The sequence below is a fragment of the Ammospiza caudacuta genome, chromosome 6 (assembly GCF_027887145.1).
Source record: "Ammospiza caudacuta isolate bAmmCau1 chromosome 6, bAmmCau1.pri, whole genome shotgun sequence".
In the NCBI taxonomy this organism is placed as follows: domain Eukaryota; kingdom Metazoa; phylum Chordata; class Aves; order Passeriformes; family Passerellidae; genus Ammospiza; species Ammospiza caudacuta.
The window spans coordinates 21,734,547-21,752,850 of record NC_080598.1 but is presented as its reverse complement, the minus strand read 5'-3'; the positions used below and the strand labels follow the sequence as shown (position 1 = coordinate 21,752,850).

Here is an 18,304-nt window from a genome sequence, read left to right as displayed (position 1 = left end):
GGAGGTTGCTGTATCTCCTTCAGCTCTCGGCAGCCTGGGACATCCCAGCTGGCCATTTTACTGGGTAGTGCAGGGGTTCTTTAAGGGGCAGGCTCATGCTACGCTGCAGGTAGCTCAGCATGGCCCTGCAAGAGCTGCTGTGTGGTGGAAGGCAGATTTCTAGAATGTGCAAGGTACTCTGGTGTGCTGAGGGTAGCAGTCTCGGCTGCTTTGCCACCATACACCTCCCTGTTTGAAGCAGCAGTGGGTATTTCTGAAGCAAGTATTCAGACTGGAGAGCTTGCTCTGATTTTCTGGGTGGGTGGGTGCTCTCTGTAGCTGTGGGTTTGCTTTGACACCTCAGCTGAAGTTACTTGTAGAGGGCCTGGTGTAGATTGTCCCTAAGTGTCCCTTAGTGCCAGGCGGCTCCGCATCCCGCCGGGCTGCTCCTGCGCGTGCCATCCCCCCCTGCACTGCAGAAGAGCTAAATCGGGGTTGCAAGAAAGCTGGCGGGAAGCCTGGATGTTCCTAGAAAGATATTGATTGCCCTGGACAGTTCGGGGCTGTTCCTTTTGTTTCCCTGCCTCTCGTCACGGGGTCGGGCTCGTTGGGGCGGCAGCTCGCTGGAGGATGGAGAAACAGTGCCGGCTTTGCGGGCTGAGGCTGGAGCGGCGCCATCCCAGCCCGCCTCTCTCAAGTGTTAAGTCTGAAGCAGCCTGCCTGGTAATTCCATTAATGAGAGCCTAGTGCCAGAGAGATAAATGTAATTCCACGGTAAAGCTAAGGCTCGGGCTCAAATGGAGAGGATTTGCTGGTTCTCCCGTGTGCACTGCTGTGACTAATGTACTCCAGTATTACCCACAGACCGTGTTTAAAGTCTACATGTCGCTGCAAAAACTGGGCAGTGATAAAAAAATCTGCTGCTAAATCTTCATGTGAGGAAATCCTTGGTTCTAGAGTGTAGCTGTCTCTTTGCAATGGGTTTTACAGGGAATAAAAGTTTCCTGCTTAACTCCTGACATGCAGGATGGCACCGTGCTAACCAGCCAGCTGATCCAGGAGACAGCTTGTATGGGCTTTGGCCAGAACGAGCTCTCTGTGTGTAATCGGTGCAGAACAGAAATTATATACCCTTTGTGTGTTACACCAGAAAGCTTGCAAGCATCTCAGAGCCAGCCACCACAATTGCAAGTAGCACAAGCTTCTCTACATTTTTGGCCATGAGGTCCATGCTTGAATTCAGAGCTTACAGTCCTGGCTAGCTTGCTTTGATTTCTTTTTGAAGTAATTTTTTTCTGATTTTTACTTTTCTTAGTTTGATTTGCAGATCACCTCTTCTTGTTTGCAGTTGTATAATACCCTTGTGGCACATCATCAAGTCTTGTGTTGAAAAGAAATGGTTAATTGGGACATTTTTAGCTCTCCTTGTGGCTTGGATCCTGGAAATCAAACGCAGGAGCCAGCACCATTCAGCTTCCTGCAGAGGAGTTCCCTGCTGCAGGCAGCAGCTGAGCACTTGTGTCTGACAGGGTGAGAGCTCACAGTGCCAGTGAGCCCCAGTGCTGTGGTGCCCCAAAGTTCAAGCAAACAAATTACTTGCTTCATCTTTTGGAGCTTAGTGAAGGATTTTCCTTGTCATTAGTCCAAGGTGGGGAAAAAAAGTTCAGTGAAGAAGAAGCAGGTGCTGGGGATGCTCAGCCCCTTTTATGTGCCCATCACTCCAGCTTTGCCTGAGTGTCCATCAGTGGGTATCTGATCTCCTTAGGTAGGACTTGAGCCCCTGCTGGAGTCCTAACAGCAGAACTGAAGCCATCTTGCTCAAAATGCTTGCTTGTTGGTGTGTTCAGCAGCTTGCTGGTGCCTCTTGCTGCAGGAGGTGTGGGGACAGTGGCTGGTGGAGCACAGTGAGGTATGTGCTTTGCTGGTGACCCAGCAGCAGCAGGGACAGCAGCCTAACTCTGCAGCCTGCTCCTGCATCTCTTACTTTTCTTTGCAGCAGCTGTGCAGACATGCTTGCCTTCATGCACATGCTGTGGGCCAATTCACTCTCCAGAAATCAGGATCAAAAGCAGATTGTCCTGAGTTTTTAAATCTCCTGCCTCCCCTAGCCTACCGTGCTGTCATTAATCAGTGAGGGGCATGCGTGTGAGAGCCATATCTACCGCTCACCACAGCCGTGGCAGGATGTTGGGGGGATACAGTATCAGTCACAGCTACTGCAGTTGCTCTTTAAAAAAATCTTCTGTTTGAATCATAGCTGACTGCAAAAGTTTTAGCTTAGTAGTGTGGTTTTCTCACCCCAAGTTAAATTTTTTGAGTGTCTCCTTTCCTTCTTTTAAAGCTCTGACATCTGATGGGCTTGAGTGGAGCAAGGTAGCACTGATAGTGAATTATGTGTCCTGTCAAACATTTCAATAGAGTAGATGAAGGAGCAGGTAGGAAAATGACCTGCATATTTAGAAATTCAGTTTCTTGAAAAACTGTGGTGCCTTGTACTTACAGTATCTCTCCTCCCTCCCCTTTCATTTCCATGAGTCAAAAGTGATCATGAGAGTGTTGATATACGACTGGGGGGATTTATCAGGAAGGATGTAATGTGCTCGTTCCTCTGGTGGTAACAAAGTGGGTCAGAAGTGTTACCTGTGCTGTTGCTGCTGCTAACCAGATAAACTGAAATTAGTTCAAAACCTCTCTATTTGCTTTGCTCCTTGACTTGCTGTATAAGTTTCACTGGGAAACCTGTATCTGACCTGCGAGGCATTAATTTGTTTGGTGGCTCTTGTGGCCTAGAGTTGAGCCACCTTGGTGCTGCCAGTCTAGGTGGCCTGGCACTGGATTTTTTTATTTACCAACATATTTTTGAGCCACAGCTGCATTGCCATCAGGTTTGCTGCAGAGCTGACCAGGTTGACAGTAGCTATGGTAGACAGACACCCACCACTTGGCTCCCTTGGACAAAGGGCTGGTGGAATCATCACTTGACCTCCCAGAGATGCTCCAAATGTCTGGAGGCTGAGCAGAGCCTGATGCATTGTCCTTCTGCCTGCCCTGAGCTTATGGTGTAAATCCCCCAGCAGTCTCTGCAGGGGTCACCTGATGGCTGTGCTCTGATACCTCTGTGTATCAGACCAACCAGATCTGGCTGGGGTTTGCTCAGGGCTTCCTATGCTGTGAGAGAAAGATGCCACGGGGTGCCACATGTGGAACTTGAAGTTGAATTGGGAGTGGGAAGGGGGCATATGTAACATATAGCTGAGAAAACCAATAAGCTTCACAAGATCTTAACCACTGAAGGGGCTGAACTTGTTTCCCGTTGATGTGATTAGTCACCCCCTAAAGCAGGGTGCTGTAATCCAGTTTCTGTGGAAAAAATTGCACCATACGTGTGTCAATACAAGGGGCAGACTCAGCAAGTGTGTGTGCTTTCAGGCTGGTCTATAAATCCCTTCAGTTGTTCTAGCCTTCTATAAACTTGTGAGAACTCAGGGAGTTTTCTTTCCTGCAGCCTTGCCCTCGCCATGATTTTAACATCTGAAAGTCTGGATGGAAATTGTTGTCATCTCACCCTCTTGTGTCCCAGCACTCAGTCAGATGGCTGGCAGAGGCTTCATGGCAGCCAGAGCTTTTCCTTCCAGCAGACTGGAGCGAACAGGAGGGAGAAGGGGCAGGGGGCTGTTATCAGCCTCCTGTGTGTCCAAGGAAACAGTTTTTCAAGGTTTTTGTCTGGATTTTACAGGGATCTCTTCCCTTACTGCTTTCCTGCCTTGGGCACGGATGCCAGCTGAATTTCCACTGACCTCATCCTGTGGCACATCCAAGCAGATCAGTACTTGGGAGACTGCACATCACCTACAGCAGGGTGCTGGATCTGGCGTGGGGACAGCTGAATGGACAGAGAGTCCATGCCCAGAGAGGCTGGCCAGGAGGGGCATTTACCCCTGGGAAATACATCCCTGGGCTTTAGTTTGTGGCTCAAACAGTGTTTCTACTGCTGGAAATGGCAGACTGAAATGAAAAGATTGGGTTAGCCAGTACCCTGCCAGAGCTGAGAGAGAATGAATTTAGCTGTTCTTGTTTGATTTCAAGAAACTGCAGTAAAATGAGCAAAGAGGCTGTGCACCAGAGCTGCTTCCGCTGCAGGCATCTGCTTGCAGAGCTGTGTTGCAGAGCGATTCCTGCTGGTGCTGCAGAGCTGCTGGGGAAAGCAGAGCTGTGGCACGGCCAGGAGAGCTCTGTGGAGCTGCAGCTGAAGGGCTTGGCTCGCTTGATTGCTTTGGCAGCTCGTCTCTACTGAGAAACAGGTGTGGGCAGTGCTTGCATCTGTTGTCAGTGGTCACTGGTGTCTGGGTGAGTGCAATGAGCTGCTTTTCCCTGCAGGCTGAGGAGCCATGCTCTGCTCCAGGTCCCTGCTGCTGGGAGGTGGCACGCAGACAGCTGGAAGGTCCCCAGCCTGAATGTTGGATGTGTGACACGATGGACGTGATGGCTCTTGTGTCCTGCCTCACGTGAGCTCTGTGGTTACACCAAGCTGCAGCTGACTTCTGAAGCTCTTCTTGGTAAAAACTGACCTGAATTGATCCGTTGTGGTTTGTTTATTTATTTTTAAACTAAGATGCATTTCTGCGGAGGTGAAAGCTTGAGCTTTATTACAAAGTCCATGATTTTTTTAAGGATGCTTTGGGATATTTTGGGGGTGTGCATGTGGTCTGTGTGGTGGCAGTTATCAGAAAAACTGGGAATGGGTCAGTTGGAGATGTGTAGCTGCTTAATTGATTTTAATGCCATGGAAATTCAATTTGAGTAACTGGGTGCTTTTCCTGGTGGGGGGAAAAATAGAACTGTGTTAAGTGGAGGGGCAGCTCTGGGTATTTCTGTGAAATGCGTGTAAAGGAGGCTCGAATGTGAGTTTTTGAACTGTGCTTGTCTGTTCCTGTCAAGAGCTGGTAGTATAAGGGGGAGCACACAGCAGCCATGGAAGGCAAGGCTTGCCTGGGGGCCCTGGGACAGAAGCCTGTGTGACTAATGTTGTGTAACTCAGAAAAACAAGGCAGGATTACTCTACCTCCTCCCCCTCTGTAAGGAGCTAGTGCTGGGGAGCTCTGTCAGACTGCTGCTGGGATGCTCAGGTGGGACCTCTGGGCAAGCTGATGGATTGGCTCCCTCCACTCAGTGCAGCTTTGCAGCATGTACTTTTTAGGTGGGGACTGTGCCTCTTGTTGGTGCTGGAGGTGAGGTGACTGGCTGGCATGTGAAGGCTGGTGCTGGCAGCCCCTCTGAGCTGCACCCGTGTCTGCTGTAACCCCTCCATCCACACCTGTGCCAGAGGAGAGGCAGGGTGGGGGCTGAGGGCGCTCAGGCATCCCGGTGCTGGGGACAAGGCAGCCTGTGGGGACCATGCAGGGCTGTGCTCTCCTCCCCCTGCACTCCTGGTGCTGTTGAAGTTGGTCACGTGTTGGGATGGAGGTCTGGCTTAGAGTTCAAGCCTGTGCTTCTACTTTTCCATCGTTATTTTCCAGGGTTTCTGTGCAAGGAATTGGAAAATGCCCTCTGTGGGCTGCCGTGACAGCCTTAGAGCTATCCAGATGGATTTGAACTTTGGTGCTGCAAAGGGCTTTGCGTATTTATTTTCAGCTTCCTGCTGTCTGCTTTGCTTAAGAGCTTTTGCTAGATCCTTTGCATATGCTTGTCCTTGCTCCTCTGCTCCTTGAAACCATTTGAGAACACCCTTCAGCTGTGACAAAATACCCCCCTCCTCTCCCCCCCAAAAAATTCCCAATCCTCTTGGAGGAATTTTATTTTACTGCGGTGCCTTGGTAAGCTGCAAGGCTTGCACATCTGTGGTGTGTTGCTTTTTGGGTGCATCAGCCTGGTTTGGAGACCTCAGAGGGCAAATCACTGGGCTGTTTTGGATGGGTCTTTACAACAGTGAGTGACAGAGCATGCTCAATAATGAATGGAGCTGTTAAACTGATTTTACATTACTTACCCCTGTGCAAACACAAATATATGACAGGTTGAAGCCTCATCTTGGTTTCCACATGTACCACTGTGCCTTTCTGAGGTCATGCTTTTCATCAGATTTAGCTGATCTCAGGCTCTTCTCCTGCCAGAAATTCTTCTCCTTTATTTTCTTATTTCTGAGATGGCTTCCAGTTGAATCAAGCAAATGATGGTTGCTACCTCTATTGTAGAGATGTGTAGAAGCGAGGGGAGAGAAAAGGTAGGACTGCCCGTTGTGGCAGCAGAGAGTACTTTTGGATCAGCTGAGCTGATAAGCCTGTGGGAGTGGGCATGGCTTGCTGAAGAGCAGCTGTGTAGCCCCTGGTAGAACATGTCCTGCTTCTACTCCAGTTTCCTTCCATGTAAGAGGGTGGCAAGGTGCACCACCTTGCTAAGTGCATTAATATTTCTGGGAGGCTACAGTGTTGGAAGAGTCCTTTGTGGGGCACTGCTGACTGATGGCTTCGTGTACATGCTGCCAGGGTTTGGCTTCCTACTTAACCCAGGGGAGGTTTCCCTCTGGGAGGACTTTGAGCTTTTAAATAAAGCTTCCTGCTGAATGTAGCAAGGAGAATATTAGATTGAATATAAGGGAGAAGTTTTCTGTGATGAGGGTGGTGAGGCACTGGAACAGGTTGCTCCCAAAAGTTGTGGATGCCCCATCTTTGTAGTCACCCAGTATCACTCAGTCCTCTGCTGCCTTGCTTCATAACCTTTTTATAAACTCTGGTGAATCTTTGTGTCCTGCTTTAGATGAAACAAAAGGTTATTGTGTTTCTGCAGCACTACCTCAGTCTGCAACAAGCAAGGAGTCATCGTGGCCAAGGCCACAGAGGGTCTGCTAGGGTGGTGGCACTGAGAAATAGATATTTTGGTGGACAAGTTGGAGCCGCAGGAAAGCGGCAGAGGAGCTCAGCTGTCATGTGTCATCCGTGCTCTGCACTGCCTGGAGCCTGGTGATGTCTTGGGGAGGAGCAGCCCTAGGACAAGTGACTGCTGGGCACTGGGAGAAGGAAGTTTGGGAACCAAGGGAGAGGCTGAGCTCTCTGATTCCCTGGCACTCTGCTGTGTTTCCAGTATATTTGTCTGTTGTGGGACAACATGCTTTTTCTGAGAGCTGCAGTTGCTTTGGGAGGGCAAGCAGGCCATCTTCATATGGCTTTGATTAAATCCAGCAGCACTTAAGAAAGCTTCAGGCATCTCTTTTTGCCTTGCTCGGCAGTATTGGGAAGTGAGGACTTAGAACTTTGTCAGTGATGTTTCTGCAGCGTTGTATAAGAGTAGGAGTCGAGTTGAGAAAGTTGTTAAATGGAAAAGGAACTGGAGGAGGGAGGGAGAAAAGGTTGTCTGTATGGCTGCCATGTTGATACTCCCCATGTGCTGAGCCCTGGTGCAGGCATGGGTCAGCACCAGTGCAGATGAAGTCCTATGAAGGTAAGGCAGCCCCCCTTCAGATTTAAGCCATGTGAAGTTAAGGTATGATTTCCCTTTCTTTCCGTACCTTGATATGTAAGCTACCACCCAAGATTATTGGCCAGGTTGGATTTGTCCTGTTACTTCTGTCCTTGTAGAGCTGCTGAATAGTGTTCACTTACTGGCTTCAAAAGAACAGCAAAAGACCCTCCTGGAAGTACATAACAGAAGTAACTCCTATGTTTTGGTTAATGTAGAGCAACAGGGTGATGGGAAATTTGTGATTGAGGCTGGAGTCCAAGGTCTGTGCTGTGGTCTTGTGGACTTCAGCATTTTTTTCATACTTAGAAATGCCTTCAGCCCTTCCTTAATAGGAAAGGAGAAAGGGGAAAATGAGTGAGAGGGAGCCACAAATGGATTAGACTTTTCTCAGTTCTTTAAATACCAGTTGGCAATGACAGTTTTCTGAATCACCTGCAGAGACTGGGGAAAGCAAGCAAGTCTCTCCTCCTCAGTCCAAGGTAAACTGATATGCTGCATGAGTAAGTTTTCTCACAGTACATAATGAGGTCCAGTTGGCAGGAAGCACATGAGACATTGTCAGGCTGATTCTGCACCTTCCTCTTGCTGGTTTAGTGTTTTGACTAGAGATGTCTCTCTATTTCCTTACCTCCCTCAGCTTCCAGATGCTCTCTGTGTTACAGTGTGTCTGAGGATGGTCCCTCAGCCACCATGTTCCTTGCTATCCCTGAACCATTGCACGAACAGGATGGAAAAAGTAAAATTACATTAGATGTGGTGACCTTTGCTTCAGTAGTATTATCAGAAAAACTTCTCCTTGTGGCTGCTTAAAATTGTTTCCAGTAAAACATTTCTGCTGTCTTTTCTTTGGCATGCAGCAGGCACTTCACGTGTCTGAAGTGAGGTGTTTTTGTAGCCTGCAGAGGTGACTTTTGTCACAGCTCTTTCTCAGTGCTGGTTAAATGTCTTCTGTGTGACTGAGGTACAAAAGCTTTATACAGCCATCAGTGGAAAATATAAAGCCTTTTTTGTTATGAAACTATAATGATGAATCGATGATGATGAAGAAATGGAAGTGGCCTGGCTCTGTCATGTGGGATTTGCCTCCACTGCAAACTAGAAGAAATTGCCCAGGTGCTGTGAAGCAGATCTTCAGCAGCATCTCAGGGAGCACAGCAGGGGCACTGTAGGTGATCCGTTCCATCCCATTTACCAGCCTCTTTTCTGCCCCTGCATGTAGGTGTTATCTTCATTGCACTGGCTGTTGAGGAGGCTTTACTGGATGAACAGCCTTGGTTTGGGACTCATCATCTTGTCTTTTGCTTTGGCTTCCTTCTGTGATTTTGGAGAAGTCCCCTGACAGCCTCATGCCATGTACCTCTGCCATGATGCCAGGGCTGGCAGGAGTGTGTTCAGGGCAGGGACCTACCACCTTCCTGGTTCTTGCGAGATTGCTTTGGCATCCTTCCTTTTCACCAGGCAGCTCATTAATGGCACTAATTGCTATTCTCTCTAATGCTTACAGGATTTGCCAGTTCCTGTATGCCCATGGGAATCGTGTTCTGGCTCCTTGACAGTGCTAGAGGAGAAGCTGATGCCCTGAGCAGGTATGTTTGTTACGTTCCTGGTGGGGGAAAGAGGGGCTGCATATGGCCAGGGTGAAATGTGTGCAGGGTTTGCCTGATGGATGTGGAATGGATCCTGTGGTGCAGACTGCTCTGCAGTGAATAGTTGATTTTTCCATGCAGAGGTTTTGTGAAAACGCAGGCAGAAGATAAGGTTTGCATTTAGCCTTGCTGACAGCCCTCTGAGGAGAGGGCTGGAAAGCAGCATTGCTGCAGAGCAGCCCGTGGGAGGCCGTGCTCCCTGCTAGCCCAGGCACTGCCTTTTCCTTCCCGGAGCTCCAGCTGGGGAATCCCGGCCGGGCTGGGGGGCTGCTGCGCCTCCTGCTCAGCCGCCCTCTGGCAGCTCCCCCGCGGGGAGGGAGGGAGCTGTGTGCCTCTCGGTATCCAACCATGAACAAATCTGCTGTTGTTTTCTTAATGGATGGCAAGAACAGCCTGTAGCAGCTTATTCCTCCCTGGATAATTACTGCTCTGCTCTGCCACTGATTGCTCTCAGGAGCAGTGGAGTAGTGCCTCCCCTGCGCCGCCCTGTGCATCCTTTTGCCTGAGTTATTTGGTTTGTTATTGCTTTAAGGCATCAGTGCTCAAATGAAAAATCTAATCTGCGCTCTTTGCAGCTGTTTGGCATTCTAAGTGCATTGCCTAAGTCAGTTGAAGTCCCTGAGATGCCAAACATGCTTTCAGTGATGCCCCTTGCTATGCTACAAGCAGATCTCAATTTCAATTTCTGGATTAATTTGAGGAGGGAAAAATATAGGAGTGGGTTGCAGTCTACTGTTGTATTATCTGGAATTGTGTTCACAGCTGATCAGGTGTGTGTGCAACTGGAACTGGAGTGGAATATTCAGCCATCTGTGGTTGCTCGGGGGAGGTCTGAAAAGCAGGTGCATGATCCTGCTGTGGGAGTGTTAATGGGCAAGGAGGGTTGGCTTGGCACGCTGAACTGAAACCTTCAGCTTGCCCTAGGAGCAGAAGCAGCTCCTTTGCAAACATCTGTCCCTTGTGGATCTCATAAAAATGGCATTGCCTTGCATTTAACTTGCCTGAATGGCCCATGTGATTGTATAAGGATATAATCACAACTTGCTGCATAATGCTTTCTTGATTCCTAAAATAAAAAAAGTGAAATGTATTCATTATGGAAAGATATCTTTCTTGAAAACCTGGTTCATCCAGGACTGTCTGGGTGGTGCTGCAGACATGTAGAGGAGTAGGAGTCAGGGTGGAGCTGTTTCCACCTAATTCTCCTGTATTTCCCGGGGTTTATCACAGCAAGCAAGCAAATGTGCCCTCTTTGGATCTAAAAGCACAGCTGCTTAGTTGAGCACTGCCTGTGCTTCCCAGGCCAGTCTTCTCCCTATGCTTTCCTTTTCTTAGTTAAGTTTCTGCTGTAAAAGGCCTCTTCTTAGAGGGAAAACCACAATAAGAAGGGGAACAGCAAAGGTAGGAGTGCCTCTGTTTGCTAGCAAGCTGCTGCAGGTGTGTCTGAGTCAGGAGAGCCAGCACTGAGTCAGTGTCCCAGACTCCTGGTGACTCAGGTGGCAAAATCCCAGATCATTCTCTTCTCATGCCTGAATTGCAGTGGATTTCCTGTAACAAACTCTCGCCTTCTGTAGTGACCATGCAGGGAATGCCATCCCCTCCCTCCCAAATGGGTTATGACCAGCTTGGTTCACTGGGGATGCAGGCACGTGGTGATGGTGGCACTTCTCTTCCTGCCACCACAGGTGGAAAGTTGATTTATCTCAGCATCCTCAACCTTACCTCACTCCTTTCACCAGACACCCCCCCCTTCCCTTGTTCTTTGTTAAGATGGGATAAGTCACAGGAGTTGCAGCTGTCTATTGAGCTTGAGGAGATTCTTATGCAAATCTGGAGGCTGTGTTCTCCTGGCAGATCTGCATGCATGCATTATCCACTACTTCATTGTACTGGAAGGAGGTCTATTTTCTGAAACATGGTTTATTTTTAGTCAAGATTTTCCCTGTCTAACTGGTAAAAGTTCAGCGTTTGCAGTGGGATTTGCAAAAGAAGCAATTTTGCCAAATCCTTGGACTGGGGGAAGGGAGAGGAAATGTTACATTAGCCAGCAAAAAAGCTAAATGCTGACTTGAAAAACAGCTCAGGACACTGCTGTGAGAGCATAGGGGCTGGGTAATGCAAGTTGAGAGCAGTGTTGTATTGCTGCAATGGATAACTCAGTCTGGGTTGCTCTTGCTTTTCCTTTTGATGGCTGCCACAGAGGTTAACCAGCAGTGGATGGGGAGTGCTGCTCAGGGGCAGGTGGTCAATGAGCCAACCTTTTGACCTGACCCTGAGCAGTGAATTGGCAAAGTCACCTTATCCACAGCATCCATGGGAAAAGTTCTGTCCCTGCACAGCATTGCACTGTCCTGTTGCAGCCCCGTTTGGGGCCACTGCAGGCTCGCAGAGGGTTGAGCTTTTCGATGATGTGGAATGTATCATGCCCATGTTTGAGTGCCCTTGTCAGATACCCTGAAATGACATGGGATGTCCTGGGGCAGTGCTGCAGCTGTCCTCTCCTCTCTTCCCCAGCTGCTGCTCCAGGGACAAACTGTCTTCACATGCCTCATTGCTTTCACCAACTGCTTCTAACTACTCTGGGTCTTGTACTGGTTTCTCACATGAGCAGCAACCTTTCAGGGGTGAAGGGCTATTTTCTTCTTGGTCTTGCATCTCCTCAGACATTTCCACCACTCCTTTTACAGGGTAATCTTTGTTACCATTAGCTGGTAGTGCTGCAAGCACCACACATCAGAGAATGAGCCCAGAGAGTCAATGACTGTGCAAAGCCTTTGGTACTTACTCCTCTGAAAAAATGAGAGTTGATTCCATATGTGAGCCTGTAAATTATTTGTTTCCTGCTGCAGGTTAACTCCAGCAGTTTGCTTTATCTTTCTTTTTCTTCCTGCCCCAATTCCCCAACAGACAATTGCATAGCAACTTTGTCATGGTTACATTAAGAAAACAAGGAGAAATACTTCCAATTTTTTTTGAATGTTTGGAAACCAGAAAAAAAAGAGAGGAAGTAATACTAAGAATTTAGGTGTATTCTACATTTGGAACAAGTGGGTATATGTTTCTTGCAGGTAACAGACCTGCAGGTCTTTGTGAAAGGATTGGGGGTGAAACAAAATTTTTAAGTGCTATTTCAGTCATTGGGGTAGAAGCACCATGAGAATCAAGGTATGAGCACTCATCATCTGCCTAGAGCAGTAATCTTCCTGAAGGAATTAATCTAATTTAATCTGATAAAAGAATTTATGCAGTGGAGGAAGTCTCTACCATTTCCTGCCAAGATTCCTGAGAAGACTAGGAAAAAGTAAGTGCCAAAATGACACTCTTCTCTCCATGGGGGAGAGGGCTTATGTCTTCCTAAGGCCTGTTGTATCTTTCTGTTAAAAACCATCTGTATTAGCTGGCAGATCAGGATTGTTTTAGCTATTCAATTTTCCCTAGTTCCCTGGGGACTTCCTAGTTGCAAACCTATTTGCAAATCCCCTGTCCATCTGGGATGCAGATGATCTCGTGCGCCCCAGTGTTTATGCAGAAGTAGGCCCCATGCTTGCCATACACCTGGTGGCCTGTGGATGTAGAGACTTCATAGGTTTGAAGCTGTTCCTTAGGGAAAGTTTGTGGGTGGTTGGGTTTTGTGGTTTTTCCTTACATTGCTAATTATTTCAGGGAAATTCCTATCTTATTAGTGCTTTCTCCTCAAAAGCAATTCTTTTCCTCTCTGTCTCTTGTTCTCTGAGGCTGGAAAAACACTGATATGTTAGGAAAGCCAGTCTCTGTTTTAAATGGCCTTAAGCATGTCAATACTCAGCTCAAATTCCTCTTAGAGCGGCTTGCTAGAAAATGAACAGGAATCTCAGGGCACCCCTGGGTCAGCTTTCTTTCTGATGCTCAGGAAGGTTTTGTTCCAGACGGGTGAGTTCATGGAGGAGGAGATGTCCACCTCGAGTTTTGTGTACTCTGATAGGAAAATATTTTTTCTATCAGTGAATTTTTGCTGATATCATTGAACTATGCTTGAAGTATGTGGGCATATGTTGTAATCTGCTGGCAAAGACACTGAAAATCACTGTTCTGGGTTGGCCCAAAGATTCATGTAAACTGCTAATGTCTGAATCAGTACCCTGTCTCCAGTGGTGTAACAGGAGCTGCTCTGGAAGGGCTTGGATAGAGGCTGAGCAGCGTAATTGAGCATTCCATCTGCTCTAGCTTGACCTTGTGCCTTGCAAATGTGCTGAGTTTTAAGCAGGCTGAGAGCTGAACTTGGCTGGCAGCCTCCAGGTCCTGGGGCAGGTGAGGAGCTGCCATGTCTGTGGCTGAGTGCTGGAACCCACATGTGCACGGGAGGGTGCAGCAGTGGGAATCCCAGCAGTCTCTGGGTTACCTGCAGCAAAGAACGAAGCTGACTCCAGATTGCTGTTTTAAAAACCTCTCTTTGGTGCAGGTGAGCAGTTCTGTGGGCATTCCACAGTTGGTGCTTACCCAGCCCTCCCAGCAGAGCTGTGCCAGGGTCTTCAGTTTGGTTTCACAAGCAGAGACCTCATGCAGCCCTCATGGAGGGTCAGCATTTGGTGACTGCCTGAACTGCTGCTTATCCCCAAAGGTGCTTCTGCTCTGCTTTGCTCTGTAATTACTTGCCACACGTTGTGTCCTCCCCAGCAGCTTTCACCACAGTTTTGAAAAGGGAAAATAAGGAACAGTGGACAGATGGACATCTGGGAGGACTGCTGGTAGTGGCAGGGGGAGTGGTTTTAGCCCTGGTACTTGCATGCAGCATACTCTCCAGGCAGATCCCGCTGTGATTCTTGATGAAGTTTCCCTTTTCTTGGCTGGCTCATTGGAAAACCCTTTTCACTCCAAGTTTTGTTTGGAAAGAGAGACGCCCACACAGATGGCTGCTCTTCAGTTGTCATTCATGTTGGGATTTTTATGTTCCTTTTTGCATTACCCTCAGGTGAAATCCAGGCTTACAAAAAAAAACTTATCCCGAATTTAGAAAGAAACTAAATGGTAAGAATATTCTGCTTCTTCTGTCTAAGCTGGGGATGCAGTGGGCTATCTCATATTTTATCAGTTCACAAGAGATTGTGTTATTTTTTCTTTTTAACTGAGCTTCCTTGTAGTTCACTTGTTAGTGTTCCTCAGAGAAAAGGTACAGCTTTCATTAAGGATGGTTTTGGCTATGTTTTGCTCCTTCCTTGAGACTGAGTGGTTCCACTTTTTCCAGACAAGTACCAATGCTCTGCTTTGGAGTCCTGCTGGTCTCATCTGATAAGGATTGGAGTGTTTTTTCCTCCTAAGGGCTCTCAGAATTGCTGGATTGATAAATAATAAGTGGTTTTAGGTCATTGAGATACTGTGGCAGAGGGGAAGGGGAGGAGAACAATAGCATTGCTGGAAAACACGGGTTTGGTATGCTGGTGATTTATGAGACTGAAGTTACAGCCTCTTGCTTGGACCCCTTGCTGGGTTCCAGGATGCTGTGGATGGTGCAGTCCATAAAACCTGAGGGGTCTTGCATTGCTCCTGGCCTTTTAGCTGTAGAGAAGAAGCAGAGTTAAGTCACAGCTGGCCATTTGCAGCTATGGTTGGGCTTCAAGTGCCCTGGAGAGGATGCTGGAGGGTCCCACACCAGGGTGCAGGAAGATGAGGCTGAGAAAAAAAGGTAGAAATGGCAACCTGAAATGGCAAAGGTTTCTGGTAGGTTTCTAGAACTGTGGCTTGCTGTCCATTTCCTTCGTTATTTATCTAACCTTGCAAAATTGCTGTGGCAGGGCTGGTGGTAGGCTTTGGGAGGCTGGAAAAATGCCAGTACAAGGAGGTGGCTAGTGCTTCCTTCCAAGTGTATTAACTCATTCCTGAAATATGCATTTCTTCTAAAAAAATAATTTCTAGGGTAGCTGTTTTTGGAGCCTCAGTGCTCATGCTTTGAGTGGAAGTGAGACTGTCAAAGGGTTCTTCAGGAGGGCAGGGCCAGGCACATGCATAGCCTTCAATGGTGCTGACAGTGCTGCCCCACGTTTCCAGACCTCCATGTTGCATGGAGCACACCAAGGAGAAGTGTGGTTCCCCAGGGATTTAGCAAGTTTTATCTATATCAAAGAGGATTTTTAAGGGATTGACAACCAATCCTCCACTCCTTGTTGTTTTGCCCTGTCGTGGTGCCAGCAGCCCAGGTGTGGTGGCTGGGCTTGTCCTGCATCCAGGTGGAAGCTGTGGGAGCATTGCAGTGGGGAGGATCAGGGGGTGGAACCCTGCATTCTGTAAGTGCCAGCAGCTGCCAAAACCCCTGTGCCAGTTTTCTACTCAGTGCAGTCCTGGATTAAACTAAGTAGAAACCAGGCTAATGGGAGCCAGGATAAATGGCTTGACCATGGTGATTTTCTTTTAGGTCTTTATTTCCTAGCATGCAATTGCTGTAATTCTTCTGTGTTACTTTCACAATTTTTGACTTCTGAAAGTATGTTTTCCTTGTTTTGTTCTTTTCCTGAGGGTTTGGGCAGTGTTTTCCTAAGCTATTGTGGTGGGTATTTCCCCTGCTCTCTCAGAAGCAGCTTTCATTTTGGAATGAACAGCTCAGCATTGTTCACATTATATTCCATTTTTATGGGCCTTTTTCCCCTTTGGACTTTGACAGAAGGGGAAAGCAGTCTCCTAAATACTTCTGAAGTCTTTTGGGTCACTTTGCAGAAAATATTTCTTTCCTGTTATAGAAGGCCTTCATATTCAAAAGCTCCAGGCAGGAAAGCTGTTTGCAGCACTCACATTGGAGTTTCTGAAAGCGTGGTTCTTGCATAGCTTTTGCTTGGTTTTGGCCAGTTTCAGTTAAGATTGTGCTGAATTCACCTTTGAGCAGGACTTTGTGACCTTGTGGGAGTTAACTTTCATTGAAACATTTCTAGCAACATAACCAGCCATTACTGGTTTCTACAGAGCATCCCACTTGTTAAACCTGTTCCACTCTTCCAGACCAATGCCTGTTTTCAAACTCCCCCAATTCCCTGCAGAAATACCAGGTTATTAATAGGATCTTTATGCATATGTTTACCAGGCTTGACATAGCTTTGCACCAAAGTGTCTCTTTACCTACATTGCACTCAGAAGCTGAACCCTGTGGTCAGCATGGTGTACATCTGCAAACCTCCCTTGGTTTGTTCAGAGCACGATGATCTGGCTGTGCAAACACTTAAATTTGCTTCCCTAATTTAAAATGAGTTGCAATAAAGAATTTATCCACTCAGGTTCTTATGGAACTAAATACTGTTTATTTGAGATGGTGGTTGGTTTGCATTTTTGGGTTTTCCCCCTTCCACTGCAATAGCAGCGAACAGCTTTGGGTTACATCAACCCTGGTATATGGTCCTTGTAGCACAGCAGTGATGTCTCCTAGGATGTGTCTGACTTCTTCCCCTCTCTTTTAATGATCATTGGTCTTGTTGAGTGGGCACAAGGTCTCCTGGCCTGTTGGGTCCCAGGAGTCTGCTGATCCACCAGCCAGAGGGCTGTGGTGAGCCAGCTGCAGGGGCAGGATGTGAGGCACCAACCACAGCAAGTCACTACAATCTTCTCAGCTGCCACTGGTTACCATGACCTTGCAGCATCTGCAGTGTGTGATCTGATGCTCAGGAGATAGGTTTCCTGAGTGCTAACTGCCTGAACATGCAGTGCCAGGACTTGCTGCTGCTGACCAGCCAAGTTGGATATGCTCTGACAAACAGTCAGAGCCATAGTTCCCCTTTAGATGGTGGGGGAAAAATAGAGGGTGGAGGCAGAGAATGGAGCACATGTAGAGATTAACAGCCTGTTCTCAAGTCATTGTCCTCTTTCATCCTTTGAATTAGCTTTTTTCCACCTAGTGTGACAACAGAGTTTTGTAATAAAATCCACATGGGAGAAACCAGTGGTGTGTTTTCTAGTCAAAACAGCCTCCATGACATCTGACTATTCAAATGGCAATAGAGAAGTGTTTGGATTAAGAGACTAGAGGTTGAATGCATGTTGAATGAATTAGTCTCTCCCCTTTAATGATGTAATGGTGATGCTGTTAGAGAAACCACAAAAGAAGAACGTTTCTCAGAGCATCTTTTCTGAGTTTGTGTGTATAAACTGCAAATTCAAGTCCTTTTAATCTCAGTTAAAACCGTTGGGGTTTTTTGGGAGATGCTTTTTCTTGGTTGGTTTTTGTGGTGGGACAGCAATATGTGCTTGCTGCTGGCAATGGGTTGGTCTCAGAGCAGAGGAGCTTGTGTTCCTTTTTCAGCCCTTGTTCTCCTTTCAAGTCATGCCATGCTGTATCAACCCCTCTGAGGAGATTGGTGATAGATGTGGATGGATAGTAATTATTTATCTTCAAAACAATGTTGAAGTATGAAGTACAAAGAAGACAATTTTCTTCACAACTGTTTGCTTATGTTGACCTGAAGTAATATTCCAAGCATGGTGATGATTTTTATTTCCATAGGAAAAGATGCATTTTCTTTCCTTCTTTAATTCAGTTTCCCTTAAGGTTGCTTGAAGCAACTGTTCCTTTGGCTGTTTTCAGATACCAGCCAAAAACACTGGTGTTCAGCCTTCAGGAGGCTTTATGTGTAGGTTAAATGAAGGGGTAATTTACTAAAGGACCTAGCCCTGGCATGGCAGCATCCCTTAGGTAGGTGTAGTCATCATTACCTAAAAATGCCTAAGGTATAAAAAGAACTTGGTGATGCTCCTACTTGAAAAATCTGGTTAGAATTAGAGGTCAGTTTAGAAAATGTAATTTTCAGAAGGCCTCATATTTTACATTTTGAATATTATTTGTGAGTGAAAATGCCATTTCCTTCTCTTTCTGGCACCGAGAGGGAGATCCCCTTCAGGCCTCCAAGGCAAGAGGACTAGTAGCCATCTCCATGCTGCAGTGGTTTCTCTCTTTGGCTCTTTTTGCCTGGTGTATTAAAATCCCTGCAGATAGCCTGGGTTGTGTTTAAATTAGCTTATTCTCTACCTTAACTACAAAGCTCTCTTGAATATTTTTACTGTTAGTACTGAGAGAGAATGTTTCTGTAAGTAGCCTGATGCCAAGGCTATCGGTGTGTTAATTGTGAGTAAAAGAAAAAGGAAAAAAGGTCTGTGGACTATATGCTTGAGCTTTCCAGCCTTGGAGGGTTGGCAGGCATGTTGTGAAAGAGACTCCTGCTTTCCTGATGGAAACCCTTTGAATTAACTTGCTTTGAGTCAAGGGACTTTGTATG

The 18,304-nt window shown here is 47.1% G+C and overlaps 1 protein-coding gene across 1 annotated transcript in view; it reads left to right on the top strand.

The window, feature by feature from the left end:
* The window catches only part of LOC131558564 (USP6 N-terminal-like protein), a 76,134-nt gene that overhangs the window by 3,144 nt on the left and 54,686 nt on the right, over positions 1-18,304 (top strand). The window contains exon 2 of the mRNA XM_058806389.1: positions 8,939-9,020. The gene's annotated coding sequence lies outside the window, so the exon portion shown is untranslated. The remainder of the gene's footprint in view (positions 1-8,938; positions 9,021-18,304) is intronic.